Source organism: Panulirus ornatus, chromosome 12 (genome assembly GCF_036320965.1).
Source record: "Panulirus ornatus isolate Po-2019 chromosome 12, ASM3632096v1, whole genome shotgun sequence".
NCBI lineage: Eukaryota > Metazoa > Arthropoda > Malacostraca > Decapoda > Palinuridae > Panulirus > Panulirus ornatus.
The window spans coordinates 13,605,696-13,626,543 of NC_092235.1; the positions used below are offsets into that span (position 1 = coordinate 13,605,696).

The 20,848-nt window shown below is 40.2% G+C and overlaps 1 non-coding gene across 1 annotated transcript; it reads left to right on the top strand.

Moving 5' to 3' along the window:
- The first annotated feature begins 14,686 nt into the window (after positions 1–14,686).
- TRNAQ-UUG (transfer RNA glutamine (anticodon UUG)) lies at positions 14,687–14,758 on the top strand. Its single transcript has one exon. It is a non-coding gene; the product is annotated as a tRNA-Gln (tRNA).
- The last annotated feature ends 6,090 nt before the right edge of the window (positions 14,759–20,848 follow it).

Below are 20,848 nucleotides of genomic sequence, written 5' to 3' on the forward strand. Positions count from 1 at the left end.
ACCATTTTCTCTCACCATCATGTTCACTACAGAGGGAGACACCATTATCTCTCAATATCATGTTCACTACAGAGGGAGACACCATTATCTCACCACCATCATTAAGTTCTGGCCTGCAAGTAACAGAGAACTGCTACTCAGGCCCACCTGGCCATTGTTTGTTTGTGCCAACATTTCCATCTATCGATCGCCAATATACCCAGTCTGTCCCATCTATCGATCACTATAACCAATCTGTCCCATCTATTTATTTTCATTATACACTGTCTGTCCCCATCTATCGATCTTCACTATACCTTGTCTGTTCCCATCTATCGATCTTTACTATGCCCTGTCTGTCCCATCTATCGATCTTCACTATACCCTGTATGTCCTATCTATCGATCTTCACTATACCCAGCCTGTCCCATCTATGGATCTTCACTATACCCTGTCTGTCCCGTCTCTCGATCTTCACTATACCTTGTCTGTCCCATCAATCAATTCATTATAATGTGTGTCCCATCTACACATCTTCGCTATACCCTCTGTCCCATCTATGGATCTTCACTATACCCAGCCTGTCCCAGCTGTGGATCTTCACTATACCCAGCCTGTCCCAGCTGTGGATCTTTACTATACCCTGTCTGTCCCATCAATCAATTCATTATAATGTGTGTCCCATCTACACATCTTCACTAAACCCTCTGTCCCATCTATGGATCTTCACTATACCCAGCCTTTCCCATCTATGGACCTTCACTATACCCTGTCTGTCCCATCAATCAATTCATTATAATGTGTGTCCCACCGACACATCTTCACTATACCCTCTGTCCCATCTATGGATCTTCACTATACCCTGTCTGTCCCATCAATCAATTCATTATAATATGTGTCCCATCTGCATATCTTCACTATACCATCTGTCCCATCTATGGATCTTCACTATACCCAGCCTGTCCCATCTATCAATCTTCATTATACCCTGTCCGTCCCATCAATCAATTCATTATAATGTGTCCCATCTACACATCTTCACTATACCCTGTCTGTCCCAGCTACGAATCTTCACTGCACCCTGTCAGTCCCATGTATGCATCTTCACTAAACCCTGTCTCTCCCATCTATGGATATTCACTATACCCTGTCTGTCCCATCTATCAATCTTCACTGTACTCAGTCTGTCCCATCTATGGATATTCACTATATCCAGTCTGTCCCATCCACCTGTACCCCTGGTCACCATGTAACAACCATTAACCCACTTACAATATTTTAGATGGTCTCTACATTTAAAATCGCCGAAGTCGACTATGCTTTTGTTTCTATGTGGGATATTATAGCATGGGGGTACCTTACTATATTTTCCATATCAATATAGACTCACTATATTTGTGGACGTACAAGGATAACCGAGATTACTTCGTAAAGTGCACAACGTAATCTTAGTATCTTCAACATGGAAGTTTTTGCAAAAAGCTCAGTTGTGGAGGTGGTCGAGCAGCAGCAGGTGCTCTGGGTCGCCCTCCTTGACCAGGCCTACCTGCCTTTCCACGATGAGGATGATTTGCTGGACCGTCCACCACACGAGACCCGACTCCCACATATAGATGAGTTGGGCTGCGATGATGACGACATACATGTCATCGTGCCCACCAACGAGCAGTTGCAAGGGGTTCTCAAAACCGTCCTGCAGAGGTATACCATCAGGGTCGTCAACGTTCCATACAAAATCTCAAGGTCGAACGTCTGGGAATTCTTCAAGCAGTTCGGCGACATCGTTCTCTTCGACATGCAGTCCTACACGACCTACGAGAACCACCGCGGGATTGCCGTCATACAGTACTCCTGCTATGCCTCCTACAAGAAGGCACTTCTTGCCGACATGACACCACTTTCCGTCAACGGACGCTGTGCAAAAGTGAAACCTCACCGTCCCACTGATGCTGACCAAGTGACCTCGCCCACTCAAGTGGCATTGCAGCCCACACTCCCTACCAGACCCACCATCCATGAGGAAATGCAGCCCACCCCACTTGTCAGGCCCACCTTCAGGGAGACATGTCAGGTCTCAAGACCTGTCAGGCCCACCATTCAAGACCGACTTGGTCCCCCAACACATGTCAGGCTCACCATTCAAGACCGACTTGGTCCCCCAACACATGTCAGGCCCAGCGTTCTAGACCGACTGGGACCAATAACACATGACATGTCCTACGTTACAGACCGACTGCACTCCGCACCACGTACGGGCGTTAAAAGGCGTGTCGAGATGACTCACGCTCCCCGTGCCAAAAGATTCAGTTGGTGAGGAACCTGAGTTCTTTCTTCCTGCTGGTGCTGCAGGAGAACACGACCCTAGAGTGGACACTGGAGGTGTGTTTATGTTTGTGTTTGGGTTATCACTGAGGAACCACACCAAGACAACTTTAGTTTGGCCTCGCCAAGGATTACGTTAATCTGGCGGAAGTCTGGCTTTCTCCCAGTAGTGGATGGCACATAATATCTACATAGGGACGTTGAAAAACAAAGAAAGAAAAAAAATGGGAACATTATCCAGCCCCAAAAAAATACATAAATTCACGGGGATAATTTCCTTCGTCTTCAAAGAAAAAATGAAACTCTTCCGACGCTACCGTGCCTTCCATAAAGCAACCCTCAAAGAAATCACTTTCTACACAATGCGCAAGGATTCGGTTAGCCAATCTTCATATGACTGGGGCTATTGTTCCCTCTGATTGATTCATTTTTCAAGATTAAGGAAAGTTATAATAAAAATATTATATTGAGTTTCTCCGTTGGCGTCAGGGTAAACACCCATCCCCCCCGAAGCTTGGTTACCTTTCCGTGGTGGGGGGGACTTCATGGATTGGGCAGTAGCAACCATCGTTGGTTGCTTCTGTTCAATCCATGAACGAAAAACCAAGCATTTTGAGCGTAATTGTCGTATAAATTCACTTGGTGTCAAAACTGACGCGAAAACGGTTGTCTCAATTTTGTCAGAAATGTTTGTGCGTCTCGGCCTGATGGCGGGAGTCGGTTTGGCGCTGTGGTCATGAGGGAATACGAGGAAGATTGGCAACCGTCCCAGAAGTAGCTACAGTGAGGCCCAGCAGCTGTCCCTAATATTGTGGAAGGCACTCATGTAAGGTGTGCAGTGAGGCGCAGCAGTAACAAGGGAAACGGACAACCAATACAGCAATCTTGATCATCAGGAGGCTATCCAATGCTCAGAGTAGATAAGGACGATTATTGTATGGCTTCGCTCAGAGGATGAAAATCTTAACCGTGAAAATCAAGAAGTAAAATAACTAGTAGTTAGTGGTAGTGAAGTGGAATTACCGCATTTCTGTGGTCTTAATAGTAAAACGAAACTTTTCGTTTTCTCCATCAATCTAGAGGTGTTGTAGACCACCATCCTTAAAGTTGTAAGGTAATGGTAACTACAAGGTTATGACCTCAGCAAATTTGTGATGGAAAGTGCAGGAAACGTGGTAATGTATATAATATAAATTATATAGTTGTATAATAAATGTGTATCAAAATTTTGTCTTCTCTGTTCCCGTTCATTAATTCAAATACAGGTAAGTTTTCTCTCTAACGAGGTGGGATAAGCTACGTGCACTCGGCTTGTAAATGTGGTGACTTTCCCTTCATTACCACAATGTTGTGCTGAACTGAAGATGTAGAATTCCGTAGATGAAGCTAAAATAGGAAATCAATCTACATCAAAAATTGAAGGTATGCATCTTTAGATGGATATAAAACAAACGGACGGAGGAGCACAGTGGAGCAAATGAATTTCAATATCACCACTTAAAGTAGGCCTTTCAAGTAGTTGTGGCCTTAAAGCAAACTTTTTCTAGCCAAGGTTTAGTTAGCACCTAAACTAATCCCCACGACTTTACCTTAAGAAATATTTTCAGAAGGTACTGTCTGAACATATTTCTAAGGTAAGGTCATTTAGGTTTGGTTTAGATGCTACCCTAACCTAGGCTAGAAAAAGTTTCCTTTGCTTCAGAGCCCCAACTACGTAGATGGGCTACTGTTGATATTAAACAGTAACAGAAAGGTGATAAAACTGAGATGAAATGAATAAAAATATAGAATGGGTCAGTTGAAAGTTGAAGTATTTGCTAAATACAATTTTAGACAGATCCAAATGCATCCTAAAGTCAGTCACTTAAATCACAATGCTGAATATTGTTTTAATTGTTGGAACTAGTTACAGGAAGTAAAAATATCAAGCTTAAAGGGATGCCATTACAATAACTTTATATACCTGTATAGGATCTCTTAAACTTCTTTTCCCTAAAGCTGAATGGATATAAGTCGTTTAATCTGCTCTCTGAATTTGTTTCTCAGACCAGTAACCATCTTTGGAGATTACCTCAGTAATTTCTCCATTCAATGTCTTCCTTTTCAAATTGGTTGACGACCACAGCAGTACAATATCCAAGCTGGGATGGCTATGTTTTGGGAAGGCGAGAGGTCAGGTTATGCAAGAATGTTAGAAATGGCTTCCACCAGTTTCTACCCTATCTACTCTAAATATTTTGGGTTATAGAACCTAGAGATTTACGAGTAAATAATACAATATAGTTATCTTGGCAAGGTATCCAACGTGAGATTATAGTCATAATAACAATATAGTCACAAGGCCAATATATAGTCACCGGAATATTATATTTATCATGATAATGTATCACTTATGACAAAATATGCATGATTAAAAGATGACAATGTAGCACCTACAAAAAATATCACATTGCTAATATAGCCAAGGTGGCGATATATACATGATAGTAATGTAACCAAAATAAGAAGATAGCCAAAATGACAATATGTTCGTAATGACAATACTGCCACTATGTATATATATTCTCCATGACACTATAGCTACACTGACAGTAAAGCTATCTTCACAAAAGCATAAAATTGAAAATACAGCAAACAACAATATAGCCACCATGACAATACAGCCATCTTGACAATAAAGTCATGATATAAATCAATCGCCAGGACATTAGAAACGCGTTGAGAGTAATTTACAGACTTTATAGATATCATGAAAATATTGCCACCATGTCAATATATTTGCTATGACAATTTAGCCATTATGATAATACAGTCACGTCGACAATGTATTCACTATGACAATAAGGCTACCATGATCATATAACTGATATGACAATATAGTCAAAGGAAAAATATAGAAACATTCAACTTATATTCACAAAGGCAATATAACCACCTGACAATATAGATAGTGTAAATAAATAGTCGTTTTCGGATCATAGGAAACATATAGACTCCAGGACAATATAATCTCTGTGAAAAAACAGTGACTCAGACAGGATTTATCATCATAATATAGTCATAACTTTATAGCTGTCATGTAATTGTAGTCAACATGACAAAATTATCACAATGAAATAAAACGGTATTACAATATAGTTACCATAATTATGCACCAATCATGATTATATAATCAGCAGGTTGACATAAACAATATCACAGTGTAAAAACCATGACAATATAAGGATGTGATGATATGATATCTGTTCAGTTACACTTACAATACCAAACATGCCGCCATGAAAATATTATTATCATGATCATATAATGACAATAATATTGTAGCTAATAGCAAAATATATCCTGAACGACAAAGTTAACCATAGCAATATAGCCATCAAGTTGATATAGCGACCAAGATAATGTAGCCAGGACGGCATTATATTGAAAATAACGATACAGCCACCATGCCAATGTCTTCCCCATGACAATGTAGCTACCATGAAAATATAGTAACCTTGACTATATACCTACCATGATGAAATATTTGAATTGGAAAATATCTACAACAAGAGTTTAGCTGCTAAAACACGATATCACCTTTCCAATATCGCCAAAATGTTATTATTACCATCATGACAATATACCGCCAGAAAAGAAATATATATACACACTACTTGACAATATAGCTATTCTGACAATATTGCCAACATGAAAAGACAGTCACCTCCTTGTTATATAACAAAAATGACAAATAGCCATCATGGCAATATAGTGACCTAACAATACAGCCACCATGGCAATATAGTGACCTAACAATACAGCCACCATGGTAATATAGTGACCTAACAATACAGCCATCATGGCAATATAGTGACCTAACAATACAGCCATCATGGCAATATAGTGACCTAACAATACAGCCATCATGGCAATATAGTGACCTAACAATACAGCCATCATGGCAATATAGTTACCATAACAATGTGATCTTAATGACAATATAGCTAACATGACTATATAGTCACGATGACAATACAACCATCGTGACAATACAGATAACATGACAGTACCGTCTCTAAGACAATATTGCCATCAATTCAACAAATTAAATGACAATATAGATATTATGGCAACACAGTCACCATGACAATATACTCAGAAATGCAATATAATCGCCATAATGAAATCATCCTCTCATGAAAATATAGCCACCTTACCATTTTGGTTTCCATTACAATGTAGCCACAGTAATAAAAGATTTACCAAGACAGTACTGAAACCATAACAATATAGCATATCATGGCAATGTAGTCACCTGATAATTTAATCAAAATGACAATTTCTCTTCTATAATGGCATATCCTCAAGGGTAATATCAACACCATTAAAAAAGCTTCAATTAAAATACAGTCACTATGACATTATAGATATCATGATAGAAAATCACCATGACAATATAGTTATTATGGCAATATAGCCACTATGACATTATAGTCATAATGACAATATAGTATAGTCGCTGTGACAATATTGTTACCATGATAATATAATTATCATGATAATATATTGCTTATAACAAATTATGCATGAGTTAAATAATGACAATATATCACCTATAGATAAAGATCAACTTGCCAATATAGCTAAAGTGACGATATATACATCATAGCAATGTAACTAAAATGAAAAGATAGCCAAAATAACGGTTTGTTCATAATGACAATACTGCTACTATGAAAATATGTTCCCCAACTGCCACTATGAAAATATGTTCCCCAACTGCCACTATGAAAATATGTTCCCCAACTGCCACTATGAAAATATGTTCCCATGACACTATAGCTACACTGACAATAAAGCCATATTCACATAAGAGTAACATTGAAAATACAGCTACATTGTCATGGTGACAATATTGGCATGGTGGCTGTATTGTTATTTTCAATATAATGCCATCCTAACAACATTATCTTGTTCGCTATATTTACTTGCTGGCTATATTGTTATGGTTGATTTAGTCGTTGGGAATATATTATGTCATTAACTACAATTTTGTTTTAATCGTCGGATCATAATAATAATATTATTATTGCGGCTTATTTGGTAATGTGTGTGCAAGTGTTTGGATGTCTTATCATTGTAAGACTCACGCACACTACCATTAATTTTTCATTAGGTATTATACTAGTGAGTGTTGGTGTCATGTTGGCCAGGTGGAGCACAGAGGTGGATGGTGTGGTCAGCCAGTATACTAGTGAGTGTTGGTGTCATGTTGGCCAGGTGGAGCACAGAGGTGGATGGTGTGGTCAGCCAGTATACTAGTGAGTGTTGGTGTCATGTTGGCCAGGTGGAGCACAGAGGTGGATGGCGTGGTCAGCCAGTATACTAGTGAGTGTTGGTGTCATGTTGGCCAGGTGGAGCACAGAGGTGGATGATGTGGTCAGCCAGTATACTAGTGAGTGTTGGTGTCATGTTGGCCAGGTGGAGCACAGAGGTGGATGGTGTGGTCAGCCAGTATACTAGTGAGTGTTGGTGTCATGTTGCCAAGTTATGTATGCAGATGATGCCGTTCTCCTAAGTCAATGTACAAATGATGATGACGTGTATCCGGAAGTTGAACATTTTACGTTATGATGTAATGATAATGACCTTGAACTCAATGTTCAGAAAACAAAACAAATGATTGTAAATCACATTAGCTTACCAGTGGCTCAGGTACATTTATATGTTAGTGGTGAACTTGTAGAATCTGTGAAGGAATGTAATTACTTGATAATGACTTTTCTTTCAATAGAAATATGGAGGCACTGTACAAAAAGGTAATTTCTAGAATGTATTTTGTTAGGAATCTTAGCAACCTTAAAATTAACACTAAAACTATAGATTTATTTTATACAGCTTTTATACAGTCAGTAATCTCATTATCATTCACATGTTGGTAGGCAAACTGGAGTTCAGATCAAAACATAAATAGACAAAAGTTATCAAGAACTGCATTAAATTAGGAATACCAGTTCACTACTAGAAATATACACAAAATGTTAATGAGGTAATAAATTACCTACGATGAAAAGATATTGTGTTTAGGATTATGAAGAGCAAGGAAGAAAATAGACCCAGATGAGCCAGTGTCCGGGCTCGGCCACTCCTCCATATTGTTTCCCCGGTAGCCACTTGGGCAGCGCTACTGTGCGTCGACTCCCTATTGGTGGACCGCTGCTGCTCGTGATTCATGATTGGTCCTCTGCGGACCAGTGGTTACTGTGATTGGTCCTCCGCGGACCAGTGGTTACTGTGATACGTTCCCGTGGTATATTGATTAGGGCCGCAGTTGGCCGTGCTGTCTTACCTTACCTGGTACATGTATAATGGACACACGTAAAACATGTTATCTTTTCATATTTTTTCTTGAGAGAAATCTTTACAAACTTCAAAAACGGAAAGAGTAACACAAATGTCAAAACATAAATATATCTACTCACGTGTATATTCATATTTCTACATCTAGATGAAACAGACGAATGTGTTACATATTTTGAAATGTTACTCAGGACTGAACGTATGTATATTGATAGATCTTAATAAGTGGGAGCAGTTAATGTCAGAATTGGTAAAAGAGGCCTTCCCTTATTTACCGGGTTTTTTTTTTCTTTGGCTTAGCTTAGCTCTTTAGCTTAGTGAAGCATTCCCCCATTTCCTCCCCCTAAATTTCATTTGTGTTTATTTTCTGTGTTTACTCTTCTCTTTTTGTGTTTACAGACAAGTGGTTGTTGACCGGTATTTCTGGTGTTGCTGGACCACTGGTACATCTCACGAAGGTTGTTTGGACACAATTGTGCGACCATGTGAGAGGTGATGACAGCAGGAGAACTCCACCCAGCTTGGTACGTCCAGCCGGCCCTACTGTGGGGCGCTTGTCTGTCTGATCAGCTGCCTCGTATATTGTCTTAGAGAAGATGTAAGGTGTTACAAGTACCTTTTGTGTGGGGTGGTACCACACGCCACCCCAGAATCTGGGGTCTAGCCCCACTGGTATGGACTCTAGTAAGCCAACCACTCACTACTCCCGTAGTGGGTAGTGGTGTTGACCGACCTACGCTGGACATTAAGTGCACAAATGCAGAATTTGTTATGTTACATGTGACCGGTTCAACGCTTCCCTCAACCCCTTCCTCATCAAGAAAGTGATTGATGGCCTGGCTCGATATTTCGCCTAAGGGCTGAGGAGTCTTATTCAAGAATTATTAACATCTTCATCCTAGCCGTAATGAACAGAAATAATTAACAGAGCTTTTATATCCCAGCTACAGTGAAGGAAATGAATACAACTGAGAGGAGATCAATTTCATACACATTGGTGGATGACGGATGGAAATTATTAAGTTCTTATTCGAATTTTGTCTTATCTTGATTTTGTTGATTTTCATTGACCAGTAAATCTTGACCTGCACAAGGTAAGGCTGCCAATAACTTTTGCACATGTCATCCAAAAACTATATCACTACACATCTTGTGCTTTATATTTTGAAACACAGAATGAAGAAGTTTGATATACCTTACTTGGGTCTGGTCATGTAGTGATGTGCTGGCTATCCTTATTTGACAATTATGTTACACATGATAGGAAAGCTGTTTGGTAAAACTGGAGGGATGAAGGAACTTTATTTAATGGAAGTACCAGATACTTCTTGGTTCCTGTTCTCTACAGTCTGCTATATTGAAAACTATCTTGTGTTTGTTGATAAAACTTTATGAATATTTGATATTTATGTAAAAAGTGGAGTGCATGAATGAATTAATATGAAATATACAATAATGAAAGAATACTTGTAAAATCTGGAAAAAATCCTAAACTTTACATTTCAGAATAAAAACATTGCAGTTATATTTCTGCTTGAACATTACATTTCATTTCACATTCTACTATTTATGCCTCCTTTTCTCTGTAAGTCCTCATGAATGAATGGAATGGCTACAAAAGCCAAAATGAGTTCAAAACTAATTCAGTTGATATATGGGTAAACCATAGCAATGAGAGGAATACATATGAAAATTATTGGTTTGATGAAAGGTACAAAAAAAAAAAGGCAACTGCAGATGTACATCTCATAGCAAAGAGTAAGTTAAACAATGAAACAATTTACAAGATTAGTAATATTACAGCCATTTTTGTTGGTGAAGCCATAATGCAAGAATAAACTGAAGTCCAAATAATAAGAATCAAAAGTACATAATGTGTTGTGAAAACTGGTACCAGAATGAAGTAATTAAACACAAGAAGATATGTATAAGCATAAAACAGAAAATCCATTAAATGATAAAATTATTAACGGAATAATGATAGTTACACCAAAATAAATATTTCATGCAATTTCAAGGAAAAACAAACAAGCTCAACTAAATACTTTAAACAACGTGGCAACATGAAGAAAAGAAAAAAGCTTTGGAATTGAGTGCCTTCCACAGTATTAGGGACAGCTGCTGGGCCTCACTGTAGCTACTTCTGGGACGGTTGCCAATCTTCCTCGTATTCCCTCATGACCACAGCGCCAAACCGACTCCCGCCATCAGGCCGAGACGCACAAACATTTCTGACAAAATTGAGACAACCGCTTTCGCGTCAGTTTTGACACCAAGTGAATTTATACGACAATTACGCTCAAGATGCTTGGTTTTTCGTTCATGGATTGAACAGAAGCAACCAACGATGGTTGCTACTGCCCAATCCATGAAGTCCCCCCCACCACGGAAAGGTAACCAAGCTTCGGGGGGGATGGGTGTTTACCCTGACGCCAACGGAGAAACTCAATACAATATTTTTATTATAACTTTCCTTAATCTTGAAAAATGAATCAATCAGATGGAAGAATAGCCCTAGCCATATGAAGATTGGCTAACCGAATCCTTGCGCATTGTGTAGAAAGTGATTTCTTTGAGGGTTGCTTTATGGAAGGCACGGTAGCGTCGGAAGAGTTTCATTTTTTCTTTGAAGACGAAGGAAATTATCCCCGTGAATTTATGTATTTTTTGGGGGCGGGATAATGTTCCCATTTTTTTTCTTTCTTTGTTTTTCAACGTCCCTACGTAGATATTATGTGTCATCCACTACTGGGAGAAAGCCAGACTTCCGCCAGATTAACGTAATCCTTGGCGGGGCGAAACTAAAGTTGTCTTGGTGTTGGTTCGTCAGTGATAACCCAAACACAAACACAAACACACCTCCAGTGTCCACTCTTGGGCCGTGTTCTCCTGCAGCACCAGCAGGAAGAAAGAACTCAGGTTCCTCACAAACTGAATCTTTTGGCACGGGGAGCGTGTGTCATCTCGACACGCCTTTTAACGCCCGTACGTGGTGCGGAGTGCAGTCGGTCTGTAACGTAGGACATGTCATGTGTTATTGGTCCCAGTCGGTCTAGAACGCTGGGCCTGACATGTGTTGGGGGACCAAGTCGGTCTTGAATAGTGGGCCTGACAGGTCTTGAGACCTGCCATGTCTCCCTGAAGGTGGGCCTGACAAGTGGGGTGGGCTGCATTTCCTCATGGATGGTGGGTCTGGTAGGGCGTGTGGGCTGCAGTGCCACTTGAGTGGGCGAGGTCACTTGGCCAGCATCAGTGGGACGGTGAGGTTTCACTTTTGCACAGCGACCGTTGACGGAAAGTGGTGTCACGTCGGCAAGAAGTGCCTTCTTGTAGGAGGCATAGCAGGGTTACTGGATGACGGCAATCCCGCGGTGGTTCTCGTACGTGGATGCAGCAAGGATACTTCTCCGTGGTGGGGCTCGCTTCGTGGTTGGTGGATGTGGCCCTCCCCGCCACATGGTCACAGTGGTTGACCTATTTTACGTCAACACATTACGAGGTCAACCTTCACCAAATCCATATGGCGTTCATACCAGCTTCACCCATATTCCATTTCCTCCAATTCCACTTCTGGGTATTCCACCTCCATATCCATACAGCCAAATTCCACTCCATCCATGACTTCCACGTCCGGGTATTCCACCAATTCCACTCCATCCATCTCTTCAACGTCTGGGTATTCCACCTCCATATCCACACAGCCAAATTCCACTCCATCCATCACTTCCACGTCTGGGTATTCCACTTCCATGTCCACACAGCCATAGCCCATGTCAAATACATGGACATATTCAAATTCCATCTCCTGGACAAAGGAGGATCGTCCTACTTCCTTGGTGAACATTATTATATTGAAGTGTTCGAGGAAAGGTTGAGGGAGCTTGCAAGGCGGAGCAGAGATGTTCACTCGACAGAGGTCACAGCTCAAATGATGCTCTCGGTCCCGGCTCCCGCCTTATATAACCTGGGAACTGATCATATCCTAGCATAGCTTAATATAGAGAAGTCTAATATAGTGAAGTCAATACTTTAATACAGTTAAGTTTATTTCTCAATAGTTTAATACATGTGCCTCACAACAGTTCCTTCACCCGTACAATGTCCCGTCACAGAACACAAGGATTGTCATTATAATTCGTTTTTATCAGCAGAAATTAGATTAAAGTGACTAAAGATAAGTGGTTTAATATGTTATGTGTGTTCTCTGTCATCATAAAGATGGCCATCTACCCTGATGTGTAAAGAAAACATCAATTTTGCCGAGGCTGTGGTGAAGATAAGAACACAATGATATGATAATGTGGTCATACAATGGTGTAGTCAAGATGTTGTGTTAGAACTATGTAGTGAAGATGGGAGTGTAGTGAAGAGGAGGATTTAGTGAAAATATATATGTTTCTTCACGCTGAGCCATTCCATATAGATGAATATATCTATAATCTAATTGCGGTAAATTACCATATGACTTTAACGGCACCAGCCAGCAGGAAAAATGTCGGATATAGGAGTGACTGAATATTTTGTCGGGTACAGAAATAATTGAATATTTGGTACGATCGATCAAAATGCTTTTTATAGGCAAATAATTTCTGATTTTTCAAATGATTTTTTCCATCTGTTGGAACTGGTGTAAGTAATTAAAGATATGAAAACCGATGGAAAAGTTCAGTTTAACGCTTTTACGAATGTCTTGCTGCGTGTTTGGGAAGAGCAGTAAACTACAGGAATATATTGGTCTAATGTCCCCTGCTCGTCCAACAGCAGATATTGTATGGTCTGAGACATTATTTCTGGTGGAGGTGGATTCTCTCCGGCATTGCGTAAATCACTTCCACAAACTTGCGCCATTTTGCACAAATACAGATCCGATATGATGCATTTCCCAGCTCTGTTACGTTATGGACCCTAGTCATCCTAGCCTAACCTAGCCTAAATAAAAAGGTGTGGAATAATGTGCAACATTTCTCCTTCATAACAAGTGATAATAAACCTAGGCTATACAGCAACCAGGAACGTCCATATTTGTCTAACTTCTCACATGTCTGTGTCATCTGTCTGCAAACATGTCGACCATTACCATGAGGGCAATTGCGGCTTTTGATTTTGAATATCACACGTTTCCTCTCTGCCGTGAGATCTTCATACTTAAATAAAATGGTGGGCCGTAAGAAATATATGTCCATCGAAGGTCAACTATATGGCTCAGTTCCATCATCAGTTTCTAAGAAAACTGAAAAGGTGAGGTCCCACCGAGATTCGAACTCGGATTGCTGGATCTAGAGTCCAGAGTGCTAACCCTTACACCATGGGACCTGATAAGAAAAGATGTGATTTCATCTAAATGTTTTACATATAATCAACCAGAGGCCATTCCTCCCTCCCTGCCTGCAGGGTTCAAGGTTTTCTAGAAGGTTCTCGAAGATTCTGGGAAGGAACTGCCATTGAGAGGACGTAGTTATACGTATCATTAATGATATTGTTGTTGACTTTCTGATTAAGAAAGATAGATGGATAGATAGATCGATAGATAGATAGGTAAAAAGCAGATGTTAGATAGATCGATAGATACGTAAGGCTGTATGTGTCAGTTTTCACAGAAATCATTGATATCTGCGTTATTCTGCAAGAAATACATGTACATGGATGTAGTGATAATATGAGTAAGGTATAAGACCAGTCGTGTTGAGATTGTAGTGAATGTGACCATTGACTTCAACCTTAATAGTGTAGTGAAGATAAATCTTGAAGTGACTCATAAGGTTGTTGTGAGTACAAGGATGCATCGTAAATGAGTACTTCCTACCTGAAAGTCAACAATTACAAAATTGATCAAGTATAACAACATCCTCGGACAACCAACTACAAACACCAACCATAGAGTGAACCTGACTGTCACCTAACGACGACCTCTCAAAGGTAATGATCTTACCAGAATCTTCGAGAACCTTCTAGAAAACCTTGAACCCTGCAGGCAGGGAGGGAGGAATGGCCTCTGGTTGATTATATGTAAAACATTTAGATGAAATCACATCTTTTCTTATCAGGTCCCATGGTGTAAGGGTTAGCACTCTGGACTTTGGATCCAGCAATCCGAGTTCGAATCTCGGTGGGACCTCATCTTTTCAGTTTTCTTCGATACTGATGATGGCCGCATTATTCTGTACGTTATATATACATTCATATATATACATAAATATGTATATATAAACATATATATGGAATAATATGGTTTTATCAATAGCCAGAGACCATTCCTCCCTCCTTGCCTGCAGAGTTCATAGTTTTCTGGAAGGTTCTAGAAGATTCTGGTGAGATAATTGCCATTGAGAGGACATTGTTATACTTCATATATCAATGATTTTATTATTGTTGACTTTCAGATAAAGATAGATAGATAGATAGATACATAGTTAGATTGATAGATTGATAGAGCGATATTTAGATAGGTATATAGATAGATAAGTTTCATCAATACTGTATCTTACGCTATCTCCTGTTGCTGGACATATGTTCAACCAGCATTGGGAAAACCTCCAGTAGACCTTAATGTAAAGCAAGATAATAACAAAACCTGCAATAAAAGAATACGATCAACTCCCCAGTGCAGAAATATTGTGACCAGAAAGTCTTCTAGCAAGATGTCAGACGCTTCCACGGGAATCACAAACATAACATCAAATATCTGAAAGTCAACAATAACAAAACTAATGATTATAATGAAACTATAACAAGAAAAATGATAAACATATGGAAAATAGTGTTCTAGATTATGCTTCTAGAAAACAAACTTTAACGAAAACTGTGAAAAGAAATACCCATCTGGCTGATACGACACAGTAAAAGAACCATCCCACAACCAACTCTAAACTGAACCTGACTGTCCCCTAACAACGTCCTCTCAATGGTATTTATCTTACCAGAATCTCGTAGAACTTTCCAGAAAATCAAGAACTCTGCAGGCAAGGAGGGAGGAATGGCCTCTGGCTGCTGATGATAACCACATTATTCTATATATATACTTTTACCTACAACCGAAGGTTGACCGGCCAGCCCAAGTGGCTACAGAGGTTGTATCCATGAAAGAAACGGACCCACCAGCAGACGAATTCGGTTGGCAGGTTGTATCGAAGAAGAGGAAAAAGAAGGTTGCCCAACCAGCCCAACCAGAAGGGTGTAGCAAAGAAACGAAAGAAGGCTGCCCAACCAACCTGGGTGGTAGTAAGGATGGCTGCTCCACAACCCCAGGTCGTTAGGCAGACTGTAGCCATGGAAGAAAGGAAGGCTGCTCGTCCACCAGCCCAGGTACCGAGTGAGCGTGTAGCTATGGTGGCTGACCCACCAGCCCGGGTAGATAGCTACACCCAGATGGCTATGTCGGGTGCAGCAAAGAAGCAAACCCCACAACTACTCCACGAGGTTTGCAAGCCTGCACCCAAAAAGATGAAGACGAAGGTTGCCACACTACCCAATGCACCACCACATGTCTAGAAAGGGAAAAGGTGGACAGAATGGCTGGAGGTCCCACTCCAACAACAAAATCACCTTAGGAGCCAAGTTCCATCCATTATTGAAAAAAAAAAAATATATATATATATATATATATATATATATATATATATATATATATATATATATATATATATATATATATATACAAACTACATTGCAACTTACATATAAATAGAATCATCAAGCTTCACTATATTAGCTTTACTATATTTAAATATAAACAAGGTCTAACCGAGGTTACTTGGTTGAGCAAGACGTGAGAATATCATCAACTGGCCCTCCAGCCCTGGGTTGAAATTGTCGTTCTGACGTATTTCGAGTTCAGTGCTGATACAGGATCATTGATTATAGGACTATCTTGTTAGTCTGTGTAACTTCGCCTGACCCAATCCACGTCTTCAATGGCTTTCTGTTACTACAAACGGGATTACAAAGGAAAGGCTTCCTTTGTTAGTTTCATGAATACCTTCGTTCAAATGAAGGGAAAGACTATTACTATGAAGCGGTACCTTATCAGCAGGAAAGAGCTGCAGCAACGGTATGAAAGTTACTGCAAGATACATAACGAGCCCGTGGCTTCCAACGTAAACATCGGCCGCCATTTGGGTTCACTCGGCATCATGTGTGACACCAAGATTGGACCCGTTGGGAAACAGGAACGATACTATTCTGGTATCATGTGGCTCGATGGCGCAGGATCACCAACTGAAATGCAAAGAAAATGGAGAAAGCCGCCCAAACGTATCATGAAGGCCGTGCAAGAGAAGATCGAGAGGAATCGGTTGAGAGACGATATCGCTCACAGTATATTGAAATTTATACCCAAGACTTCCCCTGATCTCCAGACACAGCCAGTCACAGAGACCACCAGCCCCGCTCCCCAGACACAGCCAGTCACAGAGACCACCAGCCCCGCTCCCCAGACACAGCCAGTCACAGAGACCACCAGCCCCGCTTCCCAGACACAGCAAGTCACAGAGACCACCAGCCCCGCTCCCAGACACAGCCAGACACACAGCCCACCAGCCCCGTCCCCCACACAGAGCCACAAGATCCTGATATTGAGGAAGCAAATGAATTTCTCGATGATTTTTTGCTTTCACTGGAGAAGAACTGATGAGTTCCTTATAGACAAGACAAAATGTTAAAAAAGGAATCTATATAAGTTCACTTATGGAGTGAGATCTTTGACGGAGCTGTGCTGCCTATAGCACAGCCTACCAAAGGGTGATCTTTGCTGTCGTGCAGTAACCTCATGAGGGCGGAGTCCGGCTACACTTTCTTTACCGAGGAAAAGATCTCTGCACTAATATTGAGTTTCTCCGTTGGCGTCAGGGTAAACACCCATCCCCCCCGAAGCTTGGTTACCTTTCCGTGGTGGGGGGGACTTCATGGATTGGGCAGTAGCAACCATCGTTGGTTGCTTCTGTTCAATCCATGAACGAAAAACCAAGCATCTTGAGCGTAATTGTCGTATAAATTCACTTGGTGTCAAAACTGACGCGAAAGCGGTTGTCTCAATTTTGTCAGAAATGTTTGTGCGTCTCGGCCTGATGGCGGGAGTCGGTTTGGCGCTGTGGTCATGAGGGAATACGAGGAAGATTGGCAACCGTCCCAGAAGTAGCTACAGTGAGGCCCAGCAGCTGTCCCTAATACTGTGGAAGGCACTCATGTAAGGTGTGCAGTGAGGCGCAGCAGTAACAAGGGAAACGGACAACCAAAACAGCAATCTTGATCATCAGGAGGCTATCCAATGCTCAGAGTAGATAAGGACGATTATTGTATGGCTTCGCTCAGAGGATGAAAATCTTAGCCGTGAAAATCAACAAGTAAAATAACTAGTAGTTAGTGGTAGTGAAGTGGAATTACCGTATTTCTGTGGTCTTAATAGTAAAACGAAACTTTTCGTTTTCTCCATCAATCTAGAGGTGTTGTAGACCACCATCCTTAAGGTTGTAAGGTAATGGTAACTACAAGGTTATGACCTCAGCAAATTTGTGATGGAAAGTGCAGGAAATGTGGTAATGTATATAATATAAATTATATGGTTGTATAATAACTGTGTAATAAAATTTTGTCTTCTCTGTTCCCGTTCATTAATTCAAATACAGGTAAGTTTTCTCTCTAACGAGGTGGGATAAGCTACGTGCACTCGGCTTGTAAATGTGGTGACTTTCCCTTCATTACCACAATGTTGTGCTGAACTGAAGATGTAGAATTCCGTAGACGAAAATAAAATAGGAAATCAATCTACATCAAAAATTGATAGCGCCGCTCTGTGTGTGTGTGTGTGTGTGTGTGTGTGTGTGTGTGTGTGTGTGTGTGTGTGTGCGTGTGTGTGTGTGTGTGTGTGTGTATGAGTATGTGTGTGTGTGTATGTGTGTGTGTGTGTGTGTGTGTGTGTGTGTGTGTGTGTGTGTGTGTGTGTGTGTTTGTGTGTGTGTGTGTGTGTGTGTGTATGTGTATGTGTGTGTGTGTATGTGTGTGTGTGTGTGTGTGTGTGTGTGTGTGTGTGTGTGTGTGTGTGTACTACTTTAATCATTATCACGTGAGTCTTTTGAGGAAGGATTTGTACACTCGTGTTGCCCCGTCTTTTAACCTTGTAAGTGTAAAATATGTTTTCACTCCTATGTGCGCTTACACACACACACACACACACACACACACACACACACACATAACCTATAATATTATCTAGTATTTGCTTCAGACGGATATCTTATACCTTAATTATAAAAGCCAAAGAAAAATTTATAAAAACATATACATATATTTCCACACGTGTAGATACATGTTATGTATTGAAATGTGGCGGAAAAATTCCTTATATATTAACAAACGTGATTGAGGATGTAAAGAATCTGGTACAAACATAATGGTTATTGTGATAAATGATTTATTTATGATAAATATGTATTGTGTTGCATTATAATGGTTGTTCAGAACCAAGGTTCTTAAACCTGAATCAGTGAAATACGATCAGAAATAGAGAACCTGTTAAACATAAACATTTATATTGATTAACCACAGAATATATTTTCCTCTGGGTATGTAAAAGAAAATACAGTACAGGGAGCTAGTTTAAGGCAGGAGTATTTCATTTTTTAACAAAATATTTACCTCTAATAGCGTCCCTTATCTTTCGTCATCATTTCTTATGTTTACTATCAAGAAATGTCTTTTATCTAACATAAAAATTCTGTCTAGGTATTTGATTAATGTTCTCCAAGGATGAGCTACATGCCACACGTGGTCAGGTCACAGTGGTGGTGGTCATGTCAGTGGGCGGTGTGTGTGTGTGTGTGTGTGTGTGTGTGTAGCCCATGGGTTCATGTTGGCCACAGCCACCCACCGGCCAGCCGGGCGGTAGTTTATAACTAAGACTGGTAGTTTCACATGCCACTTGGAGTTTCCCTCACTACAGAACTTGAGCAGCTCTTATCCTGAGGTGGAGCAGTTGATCCTCTCCACCAGGCTGGTACACTTGGTCTGCACCAGGTGGCTCCCTCCTGGTCATCCTGAGTGGTTGGTTGCTGTGTTGGATTTAATGACCATTGACTTGTGAAGGTCATTAGACCAGCCATCATTTGATCATCTGATAAAACATGAAGCAACGCCAAATATTACATGATCCATCTAAACTATTGAGAATGATGAAGTCTGATATTGTTACGTTACGTCATCCAATCTCGCCACTCACATGTTACGGTAATCACGACTACATACATAGTGTTGTTACGACTGATATTACTGTATGTACTGTAGTAAAGTACTGTGGTTATGTGGACACCAGACGAGACCATCATTATGATGTGTCACCAACATGTATCTATAATACTTCTATAACCAGCATGATCAAGGTTATAACAACATTATCCTTGTGTCACCAACATGTATCTATAATGCTTCTATAACTGGCACGATCAAGGCTATAACAACATTATCCTTGTGTCACCAACATGTATCTATAATGCTTCTATAACTGGCACGATCAAGGCTATAACAACATTATCCTTGTGTCACCAAATTGTATCTATAATACTTCTATAACCTGCATGATCAAGAAGGTTATAACAACATTATCCTTGTGTCACCATCATGTATCTATAATGCTTCTATAACCAGCATGATCAAGAAGGTTATAACAACATTATCCTTGTGTCACCAACATGTATCTATAATACTTCTATAACCACCACGATGAAGGTTATAACAACATTATCCTTGTGTCACCAACATGTATCTATAATACTTCTATAACCTGCATGATCAAGAAGGTTATAACAACATTATCCTTGTGTCACCAACATGTATCTATAATACTTCTATAACCAGCATGATCAAGAAGGTTATAACAACATTATCCTTGTGTCACCAACATGTATCTATAATACTTCTATAACCAGCATGATCAAGAAGGTTATAACAACATTATCCTTGTGTCACCAACATGTATCTATAATACTTCTATAACCAGCACGATCAAGAAGGTTATAACAACATTATCCTTGTGTCACCAACATGTATCTATAATACTTCTATAACCAGCATGATCAAGAAGGTTATAACAACATTATCCTTGTAGTTGTTGGATCAGTGTAGAGCAGAGCAATACCTGGTGAACATTACTTCCTGGTGGGCCGCCATAAATACCACCAGTGTTTATAAGCTCACACATCACCAGGGGTTAAGATAT